Here is a 27701-nt window from a genome sequence, read left to right as displayed (position 1 = left end):
ATGTAATTGTTGTGTGTGAACAGCCATCTCACTTGCTGAATGTGTTAATGGCAAACTCTTCCACCACAGGTGTTGCAGATGTCACTAACTAAACTCACAATGACTAGTCATAGCTTTAAGTGCTCTGAGCTTGCTTGAAAATCATGTGGAATGAAAAACAAATGTTGAAATAATAAAATCACACTTAAAAAATTTTTAAAATTCTTAATATTTGAAATTTATAATTTGAAAGTTAAGCAGTTCTGAGGGAAATATGGCAAATATGTTTGTGATGGACTGTCCTACACTGAAATCTACAAAAGTTAATGTTTACTTTGCATAGACCCAATGTTTATTTTTCCCAGTGAAAAATGCATTTTGGTAGACATATTTTCATTTAATGCATGCATGCACTATGAGTCACCAAAATATGGTTTCATTTATTCCTAACACATACAGTTTAAATATACATACTACAAAACATTTCTAGGGATTAAAAAAACACAGTTTTCAGTTTTCACATAGGCACAAAAATTACATTTGATAGCTTAAGTATGGATATTTTTAAGTTAATACATTTTATTGTAAATCAGAAAACCCTGTAAAAACTTGATTTTTTGTTAAAACTAAGCAGTACAATATTTGAGAGATATTAAACAATAGGTTATTTCTACATTGCTCCATGTCTCTGTTCCCACCTTACAAGTTAGGTAGTTTTGCAGACATCAATCTGCTTTTTGTTTCTGCTTTCTTTGGCCTTTTTCTATACAAAATACCAAAACTCTTCTGATCAACTCTTTGGAATACTTACTCTATGTTTTATGGTAGGAAGTATTAATTACTAAATTAAATTGCTCTAATTTTGGCTTTGGGCATTGGCTTGCAACTTATGTAGGACTTCTACTAATTGCCTGTTGTCTCCAATTTCTGGCTAAGTATTAGGAATTATTTCTTGTTATTAGTTGCAGTGCTGGGGATCAGACTCAGGACCTTGTATATACTAGACACATCCTCTATTACTGAGCTGCATCTTTAGTCCTTTGATTTAAGTATTATGGTTAACCTATGTTAAGATTCAGTAGTTCACAACTTTTCAACAGCAGAGCTAGGTACCTTAAAACTGGGATGTTGTTTTCTGAGGGGCTGTCCAAGACCTTGTGACATGTTCAACAAAATAACTTTTCTTGACTTACTAGATACATGTGGAAAGCACCAAACTATGACAATCATAAGTGTTTTCAGACTACTACAAAAGTACCCTGGAAGTAAATACCATTATAATTGAAACTGCTGCACAATCTATTGAGAAATAAATAAATAAACAAACAAACATGAGACACTTATAAGATCTTAAAAACAGTTTAGACATGTGGCCTGGTTCTTCAAATCCAGATGAACACATAAGGCAGTAACACATAAGAGAGTCAAAGCATACCAGTGAATAAATATAATTGTAAAAAAATACTAAACATTATCTACTTACAATTTAGCAAAACATTTACTAGGAAAAAATCAGTTTGTGATGCATACTACATAGAATTACAGATAAGTATTTAAGGAAAGGAGGTTGGGGAAAGTAACAGCCTCCACTGTTTGTTCTTACTTGACTTTGCAAAATGAATGTAAGTAAAAATGTGTTAAAAATTATATCACTTTGCTCTGAACTTCTACTGAAGCTGTCCCTCCTTTTGTAGCTGGGTGAGGTAAGTCACACTTGTATTCCCAGCAACTCAAGTGGCTGGGATAAGATGATACCAAATTTAAGGATAGCCTTTCCTAACTAGGGAGAGCTTATTACAAAATACAAACTAAAAAGGACTGGGAATGTAACTCATGAGTAAACATTTGAAGTTCATTCCCCGCTGCCAGAAAACAAGACAAAACTTCCCTGAACTACTTAACTGATCTAGCTCTTTCTAAAAACAAAGTGGATCTTCAAAGAACAGGACTATAAAAACCATAGGAATTTCTCTTCATAATCCTGTTAAAACCCCTTGCAAAATGCCTTCATTCTATTTTTTTTTTAACTGAAGATTATACCCAGGGCCTCTTTACCACTTAGCTCCATCCCCAGACCTTCTTATATTTTATTTTAAAGTAGGGTTTTATTAAATTGCTGAGGCCCTCTCTACATTGCCAAGGCTGTTTTCAAAAATCTGTGATCTTACTGTCTGAGCCTCAAGTCAACTGGATTACATACATGTACCACTGGGGTCCACTGATGATTTTCTCATTCCTTAATAGCATTACAGTAATTTAAAGTTACTTAGGAGACCTTCCCAAATATCTTTAGAATTGGATGTTTCCCTAATTTCTTTGGAAATAGACTAGCAATGTGGGAAGATGAACAACATCCAAGTGCATGGGGGTAAGAGTACACTTGAGTGAACAAGTGATCTTTCTCCAAGATTGAATTGAAGGTGCTGAGTGGAGTGGCACATGCCTTTAATCCCAGTTGCTAAACAGGCTGAAGCAGGAGAATTGCAAGTTCAATGTCAGCATAAGCAACTTATGAAGACTGTGTCTCCAAACAAACAAACAAACAAAAAATATGGGGAGTTGGAAAATGTAGCTCAGTGATCAGTGGTTGAGTGCATCTGGGTTCAAACCCTCGTACAAAAACAAACAAGCAAACAAAAAGCAATAATAAGTGAAGGAAATAATTATTATTGATCTATTTTCTAAGTAATATTTTCCTCCAGTTTCAGTTCTCACTGAATTTTCTTCCTCCCTTTCAAAATGGTACTTCCTTAGATTTTTCAGTCAAGAAAATGCTCAATTTAAACTCCCAACCTAAACCAAAGATATCCTTGCAAATTTCTGAGATCTCAATTGAAAGATTTTGAGGCCTCACAAACTTATATGCAAAACGTTAGTGGCCTCAGTTTTTTTTTTCTTTTTTACCCTTAACCTTTCAAAGGAAAGACCAGAAGCATCAAAGATGGGAAATTAAATCTCATAAATCATAGAAATTTGAAACTAAAGTATTTTTCTCATATTTCTAATTGGTATGCTAAAGTTGTACATAATTAAATGCTTTTTTAAAGTGTATATTTGGTTAAATAAAATCAATAGGTGACCACTGATTTGAACTAGTCCTCAACAGTCCAAACCAAAATAGAGCCACTTGCATTAATGTTCCATATCACCAAATTAAAACCAAGTTTTTTGTTTTGTTTTGTTTTGGTATGATTTCTGTTTTGTTTTTTGACCTTTTGAGAGACTAGAAAAGCCAGTTACCTAAACAGGCATGTTTGGGCCAACTCAGTAAGGAATTTTCTGGGCATTAACCTTTACAAGGAAAATAAGCTTATGTTAACTTTGTCCTTCCCTAGCTTCTTTTCAAACTTCCTTACAATGACCCATTATTTTGCCAGATCTGACATAGTGTCTCTGTTTTCTCTCTCTCTCTTTCTCTCTCTCTCTCTCTTTCTTTTTTCTGCACACCTCTACTTATAAATGAGATGGAATTCACGAGTTGAAAATAAAAAGCAATTACATTATTAATCAAATTTGTTGTGATTATTTTCTTGCAATGAAATCTGGGCAAGTCATATAACTTAAGAAATTCACTTATGCCTTCAATATCTTCTATTTTATTGGAGTATAAGTTTTCAAAATAATTTATAATTAACATCTGTATTTCTGTATTGTCTGTTGTGATATTACCTTTTTCATCATGTATGCTGGTAATTTGAGTTCTCTCTCTCTCTCCTTCTGTTCATGAGAATAGCCAAGGGTCTGTCAATTTTATTTATTTTTTCAAAGAACCACCTTTTTGTGCTTTCAATTGTTTCTTTTGTTTTGATTTAATTGATTTCAGCTCTAATTTTAATTATTTGTTTTTTGCCTTCCACTGTTTCTGCTGTTGGTTTGTTTTTCTTTTTCTAGGGATTTGAGATGCAAAGTGAGGTCCTTTATTTGTTGACTTTTTCTTCTCTTAAGGAATGAAATCCATGCAATAAACTTTCCTCTTAGAATTGCTTTCATGGTGTTCCAGCGATTTTGATATGTTGTGAATATGTTCTCATTTGCCTCTAAGAATTTTTAAATCTCTTCATTGATGTCTTCTGCAACCCTTTATTCATTCAGTAGCATATTGTTTAGTCTCCAGGTATTGAAATAAATTTTATTTTTTTTTCATTTTGTCATTGATTTTCAATTTCACTCAATTATGATCTCATAAACTACATGGTAGTATCTCTACTTTTTTTGTATTTGCTAAGAGTTGCTTTGTGGTATAGTACATCGTCTATTTTAGAGAAGGATTCATGTGCTGCTGAGAACAAAATGTATCCACATGATGTGGGTTGAACTATTCTATATATGTCAGTTAAGCCTAAGTTATTGATTGCATTATTGAGTTCTATAGATTCTTTTTTTTAGAGAGAGAGAGAGAAAGAGAGAGAGAGAAAGAGAGAGAGAGAGTTTTTTAATATTTATTTTTTAGTTTTCAGCAGACATAACATCTTGGTTTGTATGTGGTGCTGAGGATGGAACCCACCACCATGCCCATGCAAGGCAAGCATGCTACTGCTTGAGCCACATCCCCAGTCGGATATAGATTCTTTATTCAACTTTTGTTTGGATGATCTATTCAGTGATGAAAGAGTTGGATTAAAGTCACCCAAGATTATTGTGTTGTGATTAATTTGACTCTTGGCTCTCATTGGATTATGGCAGCATTTCTCAGTCTCTACTTCTCTTCAAATGGCTCTCCTCTGTCCATGTCTCAAATATTCTTTATCTTAGAAGGACACTAATCATTGGATGTAGGTACCACCATAAATCCTGGATGATCTTATCTGGAGGTCTTTAAATTAATTACATTGCAAAGCTCATATTTCCAAATAAGTTCACATTTACAACTACCAGGTCCCAGGTCCCAGATGTCTCTAGGAGACAATGTTTAACCCATTATAGTTTATAAAATTTCCTGACATCAAAACACCACATAGCAGTAAAAACAAAAATACAGGGCTGGGGATGTGGCTCAAGTGGTAGCACACTCACCTGGTATGGATGAGTGAGCGGCCAGGATTCCATCCTCAGTACCACATACAAACAAAGATTTAGTGTCCACTAAAAAAATAATATTTTAAAAATTTTCTCTCTCTCTCTCTCTCTCTCTCTCTCTCTCTCTCCCTGTCTTTAAAAAATACAAATGTATTTCCACTTCTCTACATACCATTGGAAATTTTAAAATTGGGGATGAGAGGTTGTTTTTTTTTTTTGTTGTTGTTTTTTTTTTTTTAGAATAGGGCAGAACCCAGGACTTCCTGCACATGGTGCAACCACTCTTCAACCCTCTCTTTTAGGCTTTTCGCTGAGGAGGATTATAGGTATTTTCATCTGAACTTGGCACTCTGGCCTCCTGTCATGGTTAGCTTCTTGTGTGTACAATAGCTTGCCTATTAGTTAATTTCAAGATAACAATCTCAATCCAGATATGAGGTTTACTCTGTAAACTTTCTGCAACTCCACATCCTGTCTCTTACACTGTTCCTACAGGTGCTGTGACATGTGATACCAGCTCTACCATGGAATCAATCCCTCAGGGGTACCTGTTTCAGATCCCTTCTAAAATACAAATCCCGATAGAACTTGTGGTGTCCTGAGGTCAGGGATGTGTTTGACTGGTACAGCACTTGCCTGCCACAAATGGGTAGTGGGTTTGACTTTCAGCACCAGCAAATCAAACAAACAAACAAATAAATAAAAACTTGTGGTGTCTTTTCATGTGTAGCCTCTTAGGCTATCCCTGCAATTTCATGTTCTTGAAAAAAAATAATAGTTTCTGGATATCTCACTTTTTCCACATTTCTTAAATCTTCTTCTAATTGGTTCAGTGCCTCTTGGGTAAAGCAGATTTCTTGGAGTATTGAACTACAATGGATAGTCTTCACTTGGTTGGTAAGTTTTCTCTCAAAGTACTGTTTCTCCTGGAAATCTTGAATGTACTTTAGTTTTAATTTGCTCTGGAACCTCCTCCATGGGATTTTGATCAGGTCCCAGTTGCTTAGTTCAGAGTTCTGGGAAATAATTATTCCTGTGTTGCTTTGAGAAGTTCAAGTTTCTGACTTTTTTTTTTAAGCATTAACATGTTTCTTGGATTCTAAGACCAATTATTTCAGAGTAGTGTTTTTTTCAACTCTTGACAATCTCTAACCATGTAAGTTGGTATATTTCCCCAGAAAAACATGAAAAGCTACAATTTCCCAGTTGGATTCTGTTACTGTGAAGTGATGGCTGTCATTGGTGTGAGGTTATTCAACAAGCATTCAAGCAACCTGAAATTGTCTTCTTCCACCCAGGAGTCTTGGGCATTTGGTGATGCTATTAAGGTCTCTGTACCTTGTATAAGGCTTGAGGCATTTATGCAGTTAGCAGAAGCTTTGTTAAGATAGTCCTTCTCTATCAAGATTGCAGGAGAATTGCAAGTTCAAGGACAGCCTCAGCAACCTAGTGAGGTACTATTGAGAACCTGTCTCAAAAAAAAAAAATTTGCTTAAGACATGCCTCAGTGGTTAAGTGCCCCTGTGTTCAATTTCCAGTAAAAAAAAAAAAAAGAAGAAAAGAATCAGTATGTTGTATCCATAAAGCTGGAAGATTAGAGGGAGGCTGCATTCCTTGTAGTTCCATGACTCAAGATTCTAGAGGTAAAAAAAGGTTTTCTCTGATACTGCTGCTTGCCAGTCATCAGCTAGGGCCTGAAGGTCCAGTGTCAGTGTTCCTGAATGTTTGGTTGCATGATACTGCCTCTGGTGACACTGGCCAGGACCTGGAGGTTCAGTGTTGGTGTGCCTGCAGGTTTGCTTGTATGTGAAGTTTTGTGCTGGGTGTGCTATGTGCTAGTGGCTGCCATCTTGCTGCATTTTTGCATGGTCACTCCTTGGTGTGAGTGCATCCCTGGTGGTCTCTCTGTTTGCAAGCTGGAATGGCATTGAGACCTTGGGACTGCTGTGTGGAAGAGCTTGGGGAATCTGAAGATCAGATCCATCAGATTGTGGAGGGGTCTCAGTGGGGGCAAGTCTCAGAGATGCATGTTTGGTTCAACCCACAGAATCCAATATACATAATTCATCATATCAATAGATTTAAATACAAGAATCATGTGACCATATAAACAGATGCAGAGAAAGCATTTGACAAAAGACAGTAACCCTTCATGTTCAAAACTCTAGAAAAACTAGGGATAGTAGAAATATAACAGAAGATTATAAAAGCTATATACGCTAAACCCAAGGTCAACATCATTCTAAATGGAGAAAATTAAAAATATTTTCTAGGAGACAATGTTTAACCCATATACACAAATGGACTCTTTTACCACTTCTATTCAACATTGTCTGTGTAAATTTAGCCACATAGAGCTCTAGTTGAAGTCATACATCTCACGTTTTAACCTATGCTATCAGCCTTATTGGCATCTGGGAACAAATGTGACTTATGAAATGTTTTGAATTTAAAGGTTTTCCTTATATACATAATATTTGATTCAATCACCAATAACACACACACACACACACACACACACATACAAACACAAATAAGTTTGCATAATCTGTCCTCACAACCATGGTAAAGTTCTCTATTAATTGAAAATACAAATACCACATACTCCACCCCCCTCCACTTCACAACACAAGAATATCAATATTTTCACTTATTACATTTATTTTTTTAAAGAAATGCTATTTAACATGGAGAACACCCTAGCATGATTGTTTCTCTTATGCATGTATGTGATAAAACCATTAAAGATCTTCTGAATACTCCAAAAAAAGTAAAAAGGGTCAGGTCTTTGTCTGAGGGTGCAGCTCTGTGATGGTGTGCCTGCCTTGCAAGCATGAGGCCCTGAGGTACAGCTTCAGCAGAGAGGAGTCAAGCAATCAGAAAACAAATAAATATGAATAAAAATTAGATTTTTTTATTTTTATTTTTATTTTTTTCCAGTGCATGTTACAAATCTAAAACCTCACACACACTATGCAGGTGCTAAACTACTGAATTATATCCCCAACTAGGGCTCTTTAATTTTGATTTTTCAAATTTAGTGTCCAGAATGGAAATAATGGACATAATCTGCAACAGCTTTTTTTTTAAGAGACAGAGAGAGAGAATTTTTTAATATTTATTTTTTAGTTTTAGGTTGACATAACATCTTTAATTTACTTTTATGTGGTGCTAAGGATCGAACCCAAAACCTCGCACAAACCAGGCGAGCATGTGACCACTTGAGCCACATCCTCAACCCAACAGTTTTTTTCAAATAAATTCAACATGTTAGCCATCTAGAATTTATATAGAATAGTCTAAATTCCCAAAGGGTGTTAAGACAGCAAAAGCATATATATAAACAAAACATACTGCTGAAATTGCCTACAAGACTCTATAGAAAATACAAGTAGTTTTTGAGTTCCAAAACCCTTGTGCATTATTTCCATCTTTCTTTATTAGATAAAAATTCGTAACAATATTTGATAAATTTTTGTTTGAATAAAAAATGATATGAAGTGTTTCCAATATGTAAAATGCATAATATAAATATGCAATTATATACAAGAAAAATTTCCAAAGACCTTTGTCTAAAAAATAATCTAATTTCTTTTGACAAAATGGAGGCCATCAGTTGGGAACTTTTATTTTCTCCTCCACTAGTCTATCATCTCTACATCTTTTGTGTATAACAACAAACAAAGCCTAAAGAAAGTTTAACTATCAAAAAAATTTACTAAATTTATCAGAGGCTGAAAGTCCAATAGCATTCTTCCTGGGCATCACATTTGATTGACGGAGAAAAAGCAAGAGAAATACACTAAATAAGATGGGGGAAAATGTGGGCTGTTGGGTGGATAATTTACAAGGAAAAACACAACATGCTAAAAATAATGAGCAGGATTTAAAAGTAAGATGAATTCTGAGTTTTTGACACATCTTGATAATATTTTGGACTTAATATAATAATGACACATCAAAGCACCAGATACAGTGAGTTAAGGACTAAGGAAGTACACACAACTGAATGAAAGAGAAAGCAGCAAAGGAGACTAAGAATGCATGTCAGGAACTACAGGTTATTGTATTTAAAGCAGAGCAAAGCCTGAGGAGTGAAAGCAATCAGTACATAAACTTTACCATAAAGAAAATTTATTAAAATTTCACTCTCTTTTCATGCAGCCACAATCCACTCTGCAGGGAGTGCAGTGGCACTCCTTGTACCTGAGGAAGAGGTCAGCCTAAGCAGTGCAGTGACCCAAAGGGTAAAGAATATGTGGGGCTCATCATCTTCTACACCATTTACTTCAATTGAAAGAGGTGGAGCAACACCAACTTCAAGAGCACACTTGGGGAAAAAAGAGTAAAGCAGAAGTTTGCCCAGAAGAGAGTGAGTTTTCCAAGTTACAGGATCTGAAAGATGCTGAAGCTGTTCAAAAAGTCTTCCTTGAAGAAATACAGCTTGGTGAAGAGTCACTAGCTCAAGGCGAACTTGAGAACGATGTGGAACATCTGACAAATGTAATTGTTGTGTGTGAACAGCCATCTCACTTGCTGAATGTGTTAATGGCAAACTCTTCCACCACAGGTGTTGCAGATGTCACTAACTAAACTCACAATGACTAGTCACAGCTTTAAGTGCTCTGAGCTTGCTTGAAAATCATGTGGAATGAAAAACAAATGTTGAAATAATAAAATCACACTTAAAAGATTTTTAAAATTCTTAATATTTGAAATTTATAATTTGAAAGTTAAGCAGTTCTGAGGGAAATATGGCAAATATGTTTGTGATGGACTGTCCTACACTGAAATCTACAAAAGTTAATGTTTACTTTGCATAGACCCAGTGTTTATTTTTCCCAGTGAAAAATGCATTTTGGTAGACATTTTTTCCATTTAATGCATGCATGCACTATGAGTCACCAAAATATGGCTTCACTTATTCCTAACACATACAGTTTAAATATACATACACATAACATTTCTAGGGATTAAAAAACCACAGTTTTCAGTGTGCACATAGGCAAAAAAAATTAGATATGATAGCTTAAGTATGGATATTTTTAAGTTAATACTTTTTATTTTAATTAAAATCAAAAAACTCTGTAAAAACTTGATTTTTGTGAAAACTAAGCAGTACAATATTTGAGAGAGCAATGAGTTTTATTTAATCTCTTATACACATGGAGTGGGCTGCTATGCTGTATCAAAGCCTTTACCTCTACCCTGTGTATATATCTTGAGATGTTTTGTTAATTAGTGGGTTTAATATGTTAGGGGTGTTTATTGCCTTACATATTAAGTATATGTGGTTGCAAATTGCACCAGGAGTTAGATCGATCTTTTACCTGTCTTTATGAGCATTTTAAATTGATGTAGGAACCACAGTGTTCATGCAAAAGAAGAGATAATGGGAAAATTGGTCTGTAATGCAGATAACATTCAGAATCCTCATTTCTTTCAATGTGAAAAAATAAATAAAGTTTTGTTTCTGCTTGTGCCTTCTGCTGTTTAAGTGGATATTAAAGAACATTTAGAAAAGGGAGAAGAAATTTTACTGCAGTTTGTCAGCATTATGATTCCCTTCCTGGGGTCCATTTTATGATTGTGTATTTAGAGAGCAGATAGATCACATTCACTGTGATGATGGAGAAGAGGAGAGGAGATAAAACTGAATGTAGAATTGAAAGGATGTGGACTGTGTGTGTGTGTGTGTGTGTGTGTGTGTGTGTGTGTGTGTATCTGTGTGGTATCATTGCCAAGGAATAAATTATATGAGCCAAAATAACTCTGTTTTCTCTTTATCCTCTTGAATTTACCAGTTCCTTAAGACTTGGCTCAATCATCACTGGAAGAAGGAGAACTTTCCCCTCCTCTGGTATTTTAAATGTTGTGAACATAGAGCACCAAGGGGAACCCATGTATATTTGTCATTCAGTTCTTTGTCCCACTTCCTTCAAAGTAAAAGAGGTATTCAGACTCTGAGTATGGAACAGCTGGTGAGAGAATTTTCTCCCTTTCTCCTTTTACATTTTCTTTTAATTTTCTAGGGTAGAGAGTGAGAGACATCTTTGAAATTTAGGTAAATGTTTAGTATGTGTCAGATTTTTCACACCCCTTGAATCTTATTACTGGGGGTGGGGATCAATACCAATCTAGATTATAAAATGTAAAAAATAAGAGGTGTCAAGCTTAATAGTCATATGGAGTGTCAAAATATAATATTACCAACATAAGAAATGTGAAAAAATTGCATAAACTGTATTCATAATTTTAAAATTAAGGGGGTTCATTTCTGGAATGTGACAAAGAGCTAACAGTAGGCATGTCAAAACTCAATTTCTTTACTAATAATACTAAGTGGAACAGTTTTATTTTCAACTTGAATCAATGGAGTTGTAGAGGAGTTTCCCTACCCCAAATGAGTGAACATCATCCACATCACTGAGGTACTACATAGACCAAAAAGCAAATGATGGAAGGTTTTATCATTTCCTGCCAAACTGCCTAAGCTAAGACATCTATTTCTCTCCACCTTGGACTGTGATTTATACTACTGGCTCTACTGGTTTTCAGGTCTTCAGATTGGAATGAATTATAGTAACAACTTTCCAGAGCTTCTAGCTTGCCTAGAGGAGATCAGGTGACTTCTCAACCTCCATGACTGTGTGAACTAGGTCCTCATAATTAAGCAATCTCTCTGTCTGTAGTTTCTTTTATTTTGTTTTGTTTTTGGAAAACCTTGCCTGTTACATAAAGAAAAGTCACTCTCTGAGAAAGGGTATTTGACAATTAGTAAACACTATATATTCAAACTGATTAATAATAAAACTTTAGACATGTCCTTCATATGTCATAATTTATTTTAAAGTGTATATCAGCATGATTTTCATAATTAAAGATTCAGTAATAGTTATCTTGAAAATCAGAATAAAGTCATATCAGTGTTTTTGCTGAACATTGTTCTGGATATTCATGCAAAAAAATTAGTTTTAAAAAGACAGCAGCAGTGCAGCAATTGGAAATATCACCATTATTTTCTGAAAATAATTATTAAAGTTAAGAACAATTTAAACACTCAAAATCCACCATTTGCATCTTCATCTCCACTGCTCGAATTTAAATAGTCATTTCTTTCTTCCTCTTCAAAATTTTTCTCATTGTTCTGTTTTGATCTTGGTGAGGGATGATGGTTGATAGATGATGACATCTGAGAAATCTCCAGGGAATCCCTCCATTGAGACTTCAGTCCCTGCTTCTCTCTAAGGCCTTGTTGCAGACTCCAAGCTTATGAGAACCTCTGGTCTATTCTTACATACTTGGATTATGGACCTCCTGTCCTGGTCATGTTCTTAGGCTTACCGTAGCTTTTCTCTTTGGGCCCTTGGTTTGGCACCTCATGTAGACATCAGATGTCTTAGATTCCTGGGCTAGATCAGGGAGATTTTCTTTGAATTGAACCCGTTTTTCTTCAAACTCCCATTTCTCTTTCTGGAAATCTTCAATGTATTTCATCTTTATTTGTTTGGGGACCTCCTTTTCTTTCTCAGGCAGGACCTTGGTCCACTCATGGTTGTTGTGCTCAGGGGGCACAATACTAGGTCCACTTCTCCTTCTAAAAGTAGATATAGGTAGTCAGAGATTCAGGGGGGGGGGAAAGCTGGATGTTTCTCATATTTTTTTGCATTTCATGGAAATTTAAACACATTCTTTGGATTCCAGAAATAATTCTTTCAATATATGCAACTTCCTCAAGAAAACTCTAAACCTTATGCTTTTGCACATTTCTGTGAATAAAGCTTAAAAGCTTTTTTTTCCCTTTCCATATGTGACAGGGTAGTCTTGAAGGTTTCTCTGTCATTGTATTGGATGCTATTCTCCAATTTCAGTAACCTCAGGATATTTTTGTCTGACCTGTGGCCTTAGCTATGACAGGATGCCATTTTGATATTTCTCCCTGGGCCACTGAACATGTCTCAGTTGTGCAAACACCTCAACAAGTGCTCAAATTCATTCAGTCTCACAATTCAGCAGATAAATGATTTCTAGAAGCCCTGTAGCATGTATGATACTGTATTTCTAAAGAGAAAGAGAAAGTTACTTTCTTTTTCATTATAGATTAATGAAAAAAATCAAACCTCACTTACATTATGTTACTTGAGTAGTTTAGACTTAACAATGTAAATGAAAAATTATCTACTTCTAAAATGGAATTTGTGCTTTTTTTTATATACTGCACTTGCAATATTTAAAATCTTTACCTCTCCAACCTTGGGTGCTTCTGCCAATTCTTAGCAGAGACCACTTTAATAGAACTCAATGATACAAATGTTGGTCTATTCATTCAAAAATCTTCAGATAACATAAAGACCCTGAAGACAGAGTAAAAAAACTAAATGTAGAGAACTGACTAAAAGGGAAAGGATTTTCATTTTGTAGTGACCTAAGTGAGAATTCTATGTGCAGCCCAAAGATATATCACTAATGCTAAAGATAAGAAACTGAAAATGAAACAAGATAATCCAATGAACTACAATGAACTCTTCAGACATGCTTCCAACTGTGGTCTATGGGTGGAAGTCATTGACTGACAGATGCTTCAGGACCTTGCAGATGGAAACAAATATGTCCTAGAAAACTCCTGTCAAGATAGCCCATTTTCATGAGAATTATAACACAATTTTATTTGGCTTTCTGTTTCTTAAACTGAAATCTCAGTGAAAGTTTTGCCCCTTCTATAGTCACTCCAGAACAACTATTACCTAAGAAACTTAGACACATCGCATATCTGGTAGCTACTGTTCTCTTACCAATCTTGTCTTTTCTAGTGTAATACCTACTCCATCATTATCTTTAGGAAAAAAAAAACTTACTTAATCATAGAAAAGAGAGCATAGCTGAGTTAAAAGTAATAATTAACCCAATAAAGTCGAAAAAACAAATAAAAAAAACCCTGTATATTGTTTTTTTTTATTGGTCTTTCATAACATTACATAGTTCTTAATACGTCATATTACACGGTTTGATTCAAGTGGATTATGAACTCCCGCTTTTACCCCGTATACAAATTGCTGTATCACATCAGTTACCCTTCCATTGATTGACACATTGCCTTTCTAGTGTCTGATGTATTCTGCTGTCTGTCCTATTCTCTACTATCCCCCCTCCCCTCCCCTCCCCTCCCCTCCCCTTTTCTCTCTCTACCCCTTCTACTGTAAATCATTTCTTCCATTTGTATTATCTTGTCTTACCCCTCCTTTCCTCTTATATGACATTTTGTATAACCCTGAGGATCGTCTTCCAATTCCATGCAATTTCCCTTCTCACTCCCTTTCCCTCCCACCTCTCATCCCTGTTTAATGTAAATCTTCTTCTCAAGCTCTTCGTCCCTACCCTGTCCTTGTTTACTCCCCTTATATCAAAGGAGTCATTTGGTATTTGTTTTTTAAAGATTGACTAGCTTCACTTAGCATAATCTGCTCTAATGCCATCCATTTCCCTCCAAATTCTATGATTTTGTCATTTTTAATGCAGAGTAATACTCCATAGTGTATAAATGCCACATTTTTTTTATCCATTCATCTATTGAAGGGCATCTAGGCTGATTCCACAGTCTTGCTATCGTGAATTGAGCTGCTATGAACATCGATGTAGCAGTGTCCCTGTAGCATGCTCTTGTTAGGGCTTTAGGGAATAGACCGAGAAGGGGAATAGCTGGGTCAAATGGTGGTTCCATTCCCAGCTTTCTGAGAAATCTCCATACTGCTTTCCAAATTGGCTGCACCAATTTGCAGTCCCACCAGCAATGAACAAGAGTGCCCCTTTCCCCACATCCTCTCCAGCACTTATTGTTGTTTGACTTCCTAATGGCTGCCAGTCTTACTGGAGTGAGATGGTATCTTAGGGTGGTTTTGATTTGCATTTCTCTGACTGCTAGCGATGGTGAGCATTTTTTCATGTACTTGTTGATTGATTGTATGTCCTCCTCTGAGAAGTGTCTGTTCAGGTCCTTGGCCCATTTATTGATTGGGTTATTTGTTATCTTATTGTCTAATTTTTTGGGTTCTTTGTATATTCTGGATATTAGGGCTCTATCTGAAGTGTGTGGAGTAAAGATTTGTTCCCAGGATGTAGGCTCCCTGTTTATCTCTCTTATTGTTTCTTTTGCTGAGAAAAAACTTTTTAGTTTGAGTAAGTCCCATTTGTTGATTCTATTTGTTAACTCTAGCGCTATGGGTGTCCTATTGAGGAATTTGGAGCCCGATCCCACAGCTTGTAGATCATAACCAACTTTTTCTTCTATCAGATGCCGTGTCTCTGATTTAATATCAAGCTCCTTGATCCATTTTGAGTTAACTTTTGTGCACGGCGAGAGATAGGGATTCAGATTCATTTTGGTGCAAATGGATTTCCAGTTTTCCCAGCACCATTTGTTGAAGATGCTATCCTTCCTCCATTGCATGCTTTTAGCCCCTTTATCAAATATAAGATAGTTTTGTGGATTGGTTACTGTGTCCTCTATTCTGTACCATTGGTCCACCCGCCTGTTTTGGTACCAGTACCATGCTGTTTTTGTTACTATTGCTCTGTAGTATAGTTTGAAGTCTGGTATCGCTATACCGCCTGATTCACACTTCCTGCTTAGTATTGTTTTTGCTATTCTGGGTCTTTTATTATTCCATATGAATTTCATGGTTCTTTTATCTATTTCTACAAGATATGCTGTTGGGATTTTGATTGGCATTGCATTGAACTTATAGAGAACTTTTGGTAATATCGCCATTTTGATGATGTTAGTTCTGCCTATCCATGAGCAGGGTATATTTTTCCATCTTCTAAGGTCTTCTTCTATGTCTTTCTTTAGGGTTCTGTAATTTTCATTGTATAAATCTTTCACCTCTTTTGTTAGGTTGATTCCCAAGTATTTTATTTTTTGGGGGGATATTGTGAATGGAGTAGTTGTCCTCATTTCCGTTTCAGAGGATTTGTCGCTGATATACAGGAATGCCTTTGATTTATGCGTGTTGATCTTATATCCTGCCACTTTGCTGAATTCATTTATTAGCTCTAATAGCTTCTTTGTAGACCCTTTTGGGTCTGCTAGGTATAGAATCATATCATCTGCAAATAGTGATAATTTAAGTTCTTCTTTTCCTCTTTTTATGCCTTTAATTTCTTTTGTCTGTCTAATTGCTCTGGCCAGTGTTTCGAGGACAATGTTGAACAGAAGTTAACCCTGTATATTGTATTTATGGTCACAACTTACTCTGAAATCATTGCAAAACAACAACAAAAAAATACATTTGTTTTAAGCCTCCAGCTATTTTTAAGTGATGGTTATTAAAAATAGTATAGAATATATTCTGAGTGTTTGTATTCAAAAAGAGATGTGTAAAATTACCATTTGGAAAGAAATGTGTAAGAGCAAGGCACCAACAATCATAATAGACTTATGATATAAAAAATCATCTACATTTGGAAATATGAAAACCCTATGTTTAAATTTCAACTGCTGTTATCCAACACACTGTGCTTTTACAATGAATGACTGGAGGTCATCAAAATTTCCACTTCTAAACTACAATAAATACTGAAAACCCTCTCATGTTCTGCACCTCCTTGTTTCACTGATGAATGTCATCCTTCCACAGCCATCACCATATCCTGGATTGTCATTGGGTACTTCATAGACCAAAGCCATAACCTGAATTTCCTGAAAACAGCATTTTCCACATTCTTCATTGTTTTCCAATTAAGCTTAGATCCCACTCCCAAAATAAAGGTATAAGACATCAAGAATTTTTTTCCCCATAAATTCACAATTTAGGTACACATGGATCATAAAATAAAATATATTAATTTCTACATCTCAAAACAATGATAGTTTAAAATTCTGTAGCTCAATCATGAACTGGAAATAATTATATGACTTTTATTTAATAGACTTCAGAATCTATTTCGAAAGCCCTCTGAAAACTGAATTAAAAATATACTAAAAGGAAAAAGTATAAGTTTATTTACCCAGAACTTGGTACTCACCTGAAAACTCTTTAATTGGTCATTTCAGTGCTTGCAGGAAAATTCATCCAAGTGGCTCAGGGGTTCTGTGTCTTCTGAGCTCTCAGAATAACAGCTGTAACTTCTTTAGGTTTCCAAAGTCTAGTTAACCTCAAGTGCCTCTGAAGAGAACACATTTTTTCTTCAGGAAACTCTAATATTATTTGGGATCCTTAAAGTCCACCACCCTGATTAGATTTCAGCAGGGCAGTGGATTAGAATAAAGGACAAAAGGTCAAGACCATTTCTTGAACCAATTACCTCCTTTACTAATATCCTCAATACATTTTAATCTTGTCTTAGTGCTGGTTTCTCTCTTTGTCTCTCTTTGGCACTGGGGATGGGCCCAGGCCAAGCAGTCTACCACTGAATCACATTCCCACTCCCTCTGATTTCTAAAAATATACTCCCAGGAAAATTTATTTCTATTTTTGTTTAGTACCACATTCTTCCAATCCTGTTTCCCTATTTGATAGTATTTTAATATATTATTTTAACCTAAATAGTTTTCTTCCTCAAAAATTTATGTCCTTTCTTCATTATTACCTAGAATCTTTTATCATCTTCACTTTCATGCTGGCCATTTAATTTCCTTCACTCAAGGCCAATTTCTTCCAGCCTTTAGAACTTTAGTTTGACAAAAGTAAAAGAAGAGACTAAATGTCTGGTATCCTGATTTATTTAATTTTGAATTTAGGAATCTAGGAATATGAAATAGGCACTTAAAAGAAAAAAACATCTTGTTGAAAAAAACAATTTTTATAAACTTAAATTGTTCAAAAGATGTCACAATTCGAAAAATGACATGTGAAAAAAGACTATTTGTTCATATGACTTTTTTTAAACACCAGAGATTGAACCCAGGGCCAATTAGCCTACTTAATCACTGAGCTTCATAGAAGGACTTTTCTTTTTCTTTTTTCTTATTCTTTTTCTTTTCTTTTTTCTTTCTTTTTCTTTTTCTTTCTTTTTTTTCTTTTTTTTTTTGGCAGTGTGTCGATATGTTTCTGAATTTGGCGTCAAACCTGAGATTCTCCTGCATCATTCTCCCAAGTTCCTGGGAGTACAGACATGTGTCAACCACACCTGGCAGCTTCAACATGTTTTTAAAAATAAATTTCATCCAATTAAAATTTTTATATATGAATAATTTACCAAGTAGTGATTAACTCATTATAACTAATAATGAATTCTTGTTTGGAAAAGACTAAGTAAATGAAATGTTTGAATAAATGGTTAGCTTTACAAAATAGTAACTAAAATCACATTAGAGGGGTGCATGCCTGTAATCCAAATTATTCTGGGAGGTAGAGGCATAATGATTCCAAATTGAAAGTCAACAGGGCAGGAAATGTATCTCAAAGAGAGAATGCTCCTGAGTTCAATCCCCAGTAGCACAACAAAATGAAACAAACAAGAAATATTTAAATATGATTTAATTTTGGAAGCATTTTAAAATTATGGATAGACATAGACATAGACAAAAATGTGAAAATAAAATATTTAGAAGACTAAACTCTTTAGATACTTCAACAGTAATAAATTGTTGGGAATCTTATTAAAAACTTACCATTAAGATTATATATATGTATTCATTACTGGAGACTAAACCCAGGGGCAATTCACACTTAAACTCTTTCCCCAGCCCTCTTTGTTATTATTTTTTTTAAATAATACTTCCTAAACTGCTGAGCCTCACCTTAAATATGTGATCTTCATGGTACAGGCTTGCAGAAACTGGCGTTATAGGTGTGCATCACCATGCCTAGCTCCAGCCCATACTTTTAATTTCAGAAACTCCCTCCTCCAGATCTGTCAAAGAATACATTAGTTACCTGTGTGTGAGCTGGGCTAGGTGTGTGGTTTAGCAAAGTACTTGGGATGCACATGTAGCTATTACCGGTGTTTCAATATGTTAATTGCTGAAGCTGGCTTTGAATGCACCATTATCTTGCCTCAGCCTCTCAAGCTGCTAGGATCACAGGCATGTGCCACTGTGCCAGGCAATATGTTAATTGCAAATGGAAAACTGCAATAAGCAAAACAAATTAGTGCAGGTTTACACTGTTTCATAAAATTAAATATTTCTGTAGAGGGCAGGAGGTAAAGTGATAAACTTTAAATGAGGGACTGGTTTGTAGAGCTGTTGCCTGGCATAAATGAGGCCCTGGGTTAAATCCCTACAACTGCCCTCCCCCCCAAAAAAAAAACCTATAAAAATATTTTAAAGACTTTTATTTCATTTTAAATACTGATTATTCTGAATTGTTAAATGTGGTTTGTTAAAGAAATGAATCCCATGAAATCTAGATAGCATTACCATCACAAATTCTTCCCCCACCCGCATTTATAGAAATAAAATGTCCAAATTTGTAGATTTGGGAGAACTCTTGAAAACATGTATTATGAGCTTTTCAACTGTAATGGTTCTTCAGTACTTCATGACCTAGAAAAACTCTAAAAATCTAGAGATTTCAATGTTGTTAGATGCTAATTGTATTTTATAATACGTAGTCTTAGAGATTTTTTTAAAACGGCCAAATGCTTCATTATTACTTGAGAAATTTAGAAAAATATATAGTAAAATCATAATGAAATATTTAAAACAAATAAATTTTAAATTTTTTGTTAATTCTTACTATTTCTGAATTCTAATAACTTCTCAGTGAAAAAGTACTTTTCTTCACCAATAAATATTTTAGCCTTTCTTTGACTTATTACAATTGTCTGATCTGTGACTGTCTTCTACCATTTATTATTTGAGCATTTGTTTACTTATTTATTTAGCAAGACCCTGTCTCATAAGGTAAAAAGGGTTGGTGTTGTGGGACACTGGATAAGCCTCCTCAGTTTCAATCCCTGGTGACAAAACAAAAAAGTTAAAAATATTGTGGTCTAATATAAGAATATTAAAGGCAGCAAAAATGTACATAACCTTTCAAAAATAAAAAAAGAGAGATGATTTTGAAAGTGAATTAAATTAGCATGGTATAATTCCAATTCAAAACTGGTAAGGTCATAACAAACGAAATCAAGCAAATGCACACATATGTCTGCCTTGATGCTAATGTTTGCTTACATGTTAGTTTGCACTTAAAGCACAAGAGGAAATAGGAATCATCATAGTAAAGCCCAATTTTAATCTCAATGTGTGCAAAATTTTAAAGATAACTGTCAGTTAAGTATGAGAGTCTGTAAAAAAACTAAATTGGAAGGGGAACAATACACAATATTCAGACAATTTGCACTTTAATGGTTTCACCAACATTTGTGACCATAATTTGATTTGATTTTGTTATTCCTATTTCAGTGAACACTACACATTTTAAAAAAATGTAGATTATAGTGTCTAACAGAATGCAGTTACCATATGAAGCTTTAACTCAAAATTTGGATAAAGAAAAAAGGCACACTTGAACTCAATTTTATGTGCACAGTTGAAAAATATGAGCCACCTTCAAGAGAAAGTGATTCTAAATTTGTAAAACCTATAAATTATCATAGGCTAAACCACTATATTAAAACAGATTCTCTAGCAAGTACAAATCTTGCAGTGTGAATATATGCTTGTATTCCCTTTAAACACAAGACAAAACTCACTCTTCAAAGTGACTCTGCCTTGGTAAATACATTTATTTGTAATGAATGCACACCTACCATGTATAGTTTATCAGTGAAAACACCCCAGTTGAGTCACAAAGCTCTGATGGCATCTGTGTCATCTTCCTCACAGTAAATACACCCCCATAACTAAATGAATTTAGAGTTTATATCCCTTCTCATCAATGAATTGGGGAATTATATCTGGTAAACAAGAGCAAGTTTCTGTGACAGCATAAATTATATAGTTTAAAATTTTTCAAATCCATATTTGTTTATTAGTAAATGGGTCCAAAAATTTACCAAAAGCAATAACTTTACATAGTAATACCAGATTTTGCAGAACTACTTCAAGATCACTGCAAATCAGGCTTATGTTAAATAACTGCAGAGTATTCCTCCACACAGATCACTGTTTGAATCTTTTAATATACCCAGATGCTTTTAAAGTAGGATCTGAATGAACTGTCCCAATACTCAAAGAATGAAGTTTTATTACACTTCTAAATAGTTTCTGTTTTGTTGCCAACCACATTATCAAAAGCACTGGTAACTAAGTAAAAACTCTCTTAAGACTAAATTACATGAAACATGAAAGCTCCACAGTTTAAAAAACCCAATACAAATCAACCATATCCAGTTATCAGATTAGAACAAAAATAGTAACTCCTGAAAGCTGAAACCAAGATTTTTTTAAACATCACCAATGAACACTTTAGATCTTTATGGTTTTGTTTTGCTTGTTTCCCTTTGTAGACAGGGACTCTTGCTTTCAACTTCAGCAGAAGTTCAAGTCTGTAACAGGTAGCAGCTCAGGTAAAATATCATGCACACCATTTGATTACTTCAAAGCAGCAGGAACACTCAGGCTGAAGTTAGTGGTCAAACTGGGCTTGCTGTTTTCAAAAATTGGGTATAATGGTGAAAGCAACACCATCCATATTCAAAATTCTACCTCCAACCCTGGCTTCTGAGGCAGATAATAAACACATCAATCACTAGAATAGTTTTTTTTAAAAAATATCTGTTTAATCAATAACCAAGTTTCTTGTTTTTTAGTTACTTTTTTGTTTCAGTTCCACCAATAAAAATCATTTGGCTTGTACTTTAAAATCTTCCACATAAAGAAGATGAAAATACATTTGTGGAGGACAGTGATGGAGGCTCAGAGCATACTGTACCTCTTCAGTCTTCCAACATGAATATGCATCACACCAAGTCTTGATCCACGGTACATCATTTTTCAAAGTAATACCAACAGGTAGTTGACATGCCACCACTATGGAATAGTTTAAACTGGAGACTGCAGTTGTCAGTAGGTGGCCCCAGGGATTGAGGAAAATAGGGTAGTTGAGATTGTTAAGACAAAAAAAAGTTATTCCACCTACAAAGTGGAATAATCAGAGTGTTTGTGAAGGAAGAGAGGGCATCTTGGATGACTGTCATCTTTATGGCATCAAAATAAAATAAACCCCAATAAACTGTAACAGCCTCCCTTACTTCTGCATCAATAGATTTCTTCAACAGTTTCAAGAAGGCAGGTACCCACCAACATTTTCTGTGGCTATTTGGTTTTAATCTGTGAACTTTCAAAAAACAAGTTTTTAGAGGGAAATACAAGCATTTTTCTGACCTTCCAAAATCCTGTGGTCCACGGGCTCAAACAGGTGCTTGCTTCCCCCTACCTTACACACCTCCATCTTCACTTGTCTGTCATCAAAGCACAAGTGCTGGAAGTAGGCTGCTGTGTTTGCTTGGGCAGAGTTTAAGTGCTGCTGCAGCATATGAATGACCTCAGCCAACTCAGGATTATGCCATGCAAACTCCCTGGAGTCTTTATGGATGCTATTACTTGGTGAGAATTTTGTGGTGCCATCATCAGCCAGTCTTGCCTGCTGAAGCCCATTACAATTGCATTCTTGAACTGGACTCTGTACTGGCCTGTAGGGCTCCGTGTAGGTTGCTATGGTGTTTAGAGAGTAATTATTTGTTCAGTATGGAAGGGTTCTCTTTTGGTTGGATGTCTTTGGTAGATTCCCAACACCTGAGCCTGTGTGATTAAGAGCCATCTGCCATCTTTGGAGCTCCACAGTTCTTTGGTATGGGCTGTGGTACACTGGGATGTAATAGGTCCTCCTCTTATATACAGAAGACATAGGCCAAGGAAGGTCTTAGCTGGCTGTGCTGACAAGCATAGGAACTCTGTAAGTAGTAGGGGTGTCTGGCCAAAGTGGAACAACCATCTTGTAAACGTCCTACTGCTGTCCAAATTGCTTCATCCCGTGAACACTCCTTTGCAGTGGAGATCTCAGATGCTGTGGTGCTGCGATCATTCCTGAGCATTTGGGTAGTGATGACCCCACCTGGCCTTATGATGGGGCATCTTTTTGAGTCTGTGCAACTGTCAGGGTCCGTGGGGATCCCACTCTGGAGGTAGATTGGCATTGAGGGACTATTCTGTTAGGACTGGAGGTCTGTCAGAAGGTGACTGGACCAATCTGCCACACAGCTCCTGGGAAGGAGGGTCTCTGTGAGTAAGAGAGACTGTGTGTGAGCTGAGTGGTGGAAGAACTTCACTCAAGGTTGGGAGTTGGTCACTGATAGGGAGCCAAATTCACTACCCAGAGGAATTCTGTTACTGCTTCAAGGAGCCATCCCTGTGCTGAACCAGTGTTTATCCTTCAGTTCTTTAATCCCTCACAAAATGGTTATTGGTTGATCCTATGAATGAATGCTGCTATTATCTGCCTTGATCACATTCTGGTTGTTGTGGAAACTCCCTGCTTCCTGGTGTCCACAGTCAGTATAAGAATTCATTTGTGTTGAATGCTTTTAATTACCCAATGATCTTTCATGGAGAGAAGTCTGTTCTGGTGAATAGAGGATCCCTTGTTATGGCTCTGTCCTGATGAGATAGTTGTTGGGGTGAACAGAGTCGGCAACTCAAGATTTGCTTAGAGATGCTCAGGATATGGCACATCTGTTGATCTCCAAGGAAATGACTTAGTTGAGCTGGTGGTAGCATGCTTGGTGATTTTGCTGCAAGTCTGCACCTTTCTAGGTGACTGACAACAATCTGCCTTTCCACTTCTAGTTGTGTGGTGAGTGGTTGAAACTCAAGCTCCTTCTCCTTGAAGGAAGATGGACTAGTGGTGGCTGTGGTGTCTGGCTCTATACCTGAGGCAGCTTCCTTGCAGGTCTGTGGTTGCCCCTCCTCCACCAATGAGGTCTGCTCAGGAGAGGACTTTTCTCTTTCCAGGTCAGGAAGACAGATGAGGTTCCTCTTTTACAACAATATGATCTCACAGGAACTGACCCAGTAAGGGAATCATGGATAACTTCATAAATCCCTGCTGAGGTTACTCCCCCTGATTTAACTCATCACCATCATCTCAGTACTGCTACAGTGGAGAACAAGTATCCACCATATGAATCTTTGGAGGACACATTCAGATAACATCCACACCATAGCGAGGAGTCTTATACTTTGGAATCTTACATTTATATATGTGATCCATACTGTGAAAGGTAGAAGACCACTCTCTAGGCTCCATTTTTGCATGTAGATGTGCAGTTCTTCTAGCCACATTTATTGTTTTCACTTGCCTTTCTCCATTAAATTGACAGTCAATTTTTGTTTAGGAACAGTTGGCTTATTTCTGTAGGATTGTTTCTGACCTCTGTATTCTTTCCATTGTTATATCAGGTTGTTTTTTTTTCAACCAATTTCACACTGTTTTGCTTACTATAGATTTTTACCAAGTACTAATGATAGAGTATCAGTCTTCTGGGGATTTTTCTGATCTTCTTCAGGAGAACCTGGTTGAGTTCTCTTATGGTTTGGATTTGGAATTTCCCCCAGAGAATGATGGCATTGGTCCCCAATGCGACAATGTTAAAAAGTGAGACTTGGGGTGGGGTTGTGGCTCAGCAGTAGAGCGCGTGCCTAGTGCATGACAGGTCCTGGGTTAGATCCTCAGCATCACATTAAAATAAAGTATTATGTCCAACTACAACTAAAAAATAAATATTAAAAAAAGAGTGACCCCAGCAGGAGGACTCTTCCCTCATGAGTAGATGAATCTATTAATAGCTGAGTTGACTGTAGGAGGTGAGACGGTAGGCAGTGGGGCAGGGTTGAAGGTACAAGGTCACTGGAGGCAGACCTTATAATAGTATTTCTTGTCCCCTTGCCCTTTTTTCTTTTTGTTTCTCTTTCCCTTTATCTCTTCCTGGCCACCATGAGCTAAGCAGCTTTCCTCCAGCACATCTTTCCACCCTTATATTCTGCTCTACTCAGACCCAAAGGCAGTAGAGACAGCCAACCTGAACTGAAACTATAACCCAAAATAAGTCTTACTTCCTCTGTGCTGTTTGCCTTAGGTAATTGTGTCACATTATTCAACAACAAGTTGAACAATCATTTCCCAGAGGTAAAAGTCACAAAAGTGTGGGCATGCTCCCCAATCTCTGCCTTGAGAAAGCATAACTTTTAAACCAAGGCCCCCCTCAAGTTCTACAAATTTTTCAATAAGCATTTAAGTGTTCTACAATTTGCTTGCTCCAGTAACTTTTCCTGTTGGTGAGGTGGGATTCCCTGTTTTAGCCTGTGTTTTTAATACTTGGGGCAGGTAAATTTCTTGGGAACTTATTTCAATATAATAAGAGCTGTTGATTTAAGTTTTCTAATCTCTTTCTTGTTGTTTGGATAGGTGATGACTTTGAAGCTCATTATATGTTGGAGTAGAAATCTGACATTTCGATTTTCCGCTGGGCTGGAGCATGAAGGCCAGAGCTTTTCTGGGGACATCTGTAGCATCACTACAGAGGATTCCTTTTACCCTTTGAGCAGGAGGAGAGGTGCAGTTTGGTGAACACAGACAGCATCCTGGAGGGTGTCCTGGAGGCAGCCACCTTCCTATGTGCTGCCTGTGCCAATGGCATGGGGCTGCTACAGGCACTGGCGCAGTGGGGCCTGCACATCGAGCAGATGCAGGAGACAGACCACAATGGCAAGACCAGCCTTACTGTTGCCTGCTACCATGGCTTTGTGAACTCTATGGTGACCTTAGCACAGAGCCCCCAAGTTAACTTCAATTGGCAGTACAACTATTTCACCTCGTCTTGACTTTAAAAGGAGGAATGTGTTTGGCTTTACTATCTTGATGAAAGCCACATTTCAGAGCCAAGAGGAGTGTGTCAGAGCCCTGATACTGGCAGGGACAGATGCACATGCAAGGGACACCCATCACCAGATGTGGCCTCAGGATTGGTCCACTCACACAGGCTGGGTGAAGGCCATCAGACCCATGGAGAGGCTGTTGAAGTGACCCTGCCCTGAACAGTTAGAGGAGATGTACAAGCCAGAGGTCCCATTGTCCCCTGAGGCAGTTCTGAAGCCTGTAGCCTCTAAAAACTGCTATCAGGGGCTCACTGAGTTTCTGTGGTCCTTGCTTAAGCTGGTGCCTGGAGAACTGGGTAGTCCTTGACCATGTGGTCAGAATGACCACAAACTTTTATAGTCTCTCTGTAGCCAGCATCTGCCTAACTGTGTACCCTGAGGTTCCTCCCCGGGTGGGAAAAAGGCAGTAGTCAGTGCAGGAAGTCCTACAGCTAGGGGAAACCAGGACACTCTTTTCCAAGAGAGGGACAAAGTGGAAGGTGTTGAACAGCAATTCTGGACTTCTGATGCTATGGGGGCCTTCAGAGAGAAGGTTCCATGAGTCAGCTCCCTGTTTCCCTACCTACCATGGGCCCAAGGGTCAGCCTTTGCCTGGCAGAAGGCCAGATTACTGTCCCTACAGCTCCTGTGCCACAGAAGTGTGTGGCTGGGTGTGGTGGTCCCCAGGGTCTACATCAGCAAGGTGCAGGTGCCCACCTTCCAGGGGGAGAAAATAGCCCTCAGGGGCAATGCCAAGGATAGAAGCCACCTGCAGATCCCCAAGTGGCAGTACAAGGAGACCAAGGAAGAAAAGAGGAAGGCAGAAGAGGCAGAGATAAAGTGCCAGGCAGAAGTGTGGAAGGAAGGCAGGCACCATGCTGGAAGAAAAAGACATGAGGGGGCCTTTTCCAGGCTAGGAGCTGAGGACTTGGTGCAGAGACCCAGCTGGGAGGTCAGAGAAGTGCAGGGGAGGTAAAAAGCACAGAGGAGGCTGCCCCAGGATGTGCACACAGAAGTGTGCACCTGGTTCCTGCAGTGCGCCCACCCAATGCTGCGCAGCCTCTCCTGACAGATTTCTTCCAGGAACATAGGAGATGGTCAAGCTGTTCCCAAGAGGGAGTTGGGAATGGCACAAATTGATTTGTCTAAACTCCATTTTCCCAGCAATCAATACACACAAAGTGGGAAATTTACCTAAATGTCTCCCTTTAGAGAACTTCAATTAGAAATTTTTTTAAAAAGTTTATCAAAAAGTGTTTTTTTTTCTTTTTTTCTGCATGATTTTATATTTTTACTCATTATTTACCAATCTTCAACATTTTTACAGGTTGAAGGGGCTCTTTGTATTTAAGGAAGTTTTACTACACGTGTCTGAAGACCATTCTTTGAAATTCCATTTCTACCAATAAATATTTGTGATAACTGCGTGAATGCACACAGAATTCATGATATTCTCCATATTTTTGCCTTTGGTTTTGGCTTTTGCCTTTCCATCTCATTGTGGGTGCACATTTGCACTATATTTTCCTATTAATTTGATTAATTGATGCTGCATATTTGTTTTTATTTGATGGAGGCATTGACTGTTATAGCAAAACTATCAAGTGAAACAATTTAAACTTCATCTTGTCTTATTTTTCCATACAGTAATAATAATGAAAATCATCATCAAAGTATTGTGAAATAATGCATAATTAAACATGCATTTCTTGCTAGATTCATTTTAAACAGGGGCTTTGGATGAACTACATAGGAAATCTTTTAACTAATTATAATAAAAAATGTGTTTTAATAAGAGGGATAAGTTTAAAAAATGAATAATAGAAACACAAAAGTAAGTCATATGTACCATTAGACAAGTCATATATGTATATCGTTAAAATGTAAAAACGATGCAAAAAGCATA

General features: G+C 36.7%; 1 pseudogene; it reads right to left on the bottom strand.

Moving 5' to 3' along the window:
• Window positions 1-9151: 9151 nt before the first annotated feature.
• LOC113177611 (plakophilin-4-like) overlaps window positions 9152-27701 on the bottom strand; it is a 49720-nt pseudogene continuing 31170 nt past the window's right edge.

The sequence above is a fragment of the Urocitellus parryii genome, chromosome 11, assembly GCF_045843805.1.
Source record: "Urocitellus parryii isolate mUroPar1 chromosome 11, mUroPar1.hap1, whole genome shotgun sequence".
NCBI classification, from domain to species: Eukaryota; Metazoa; Chordata; class Mammalia; order Rodentia; family Sciuridae; genus Urocitellus; species Urocitellus parryii.
The sequence above is the reverse complement of the archived record's forward strand: the minus strand, read 5'-3'. Positions and strand labels throughout refer to the sequence as shown.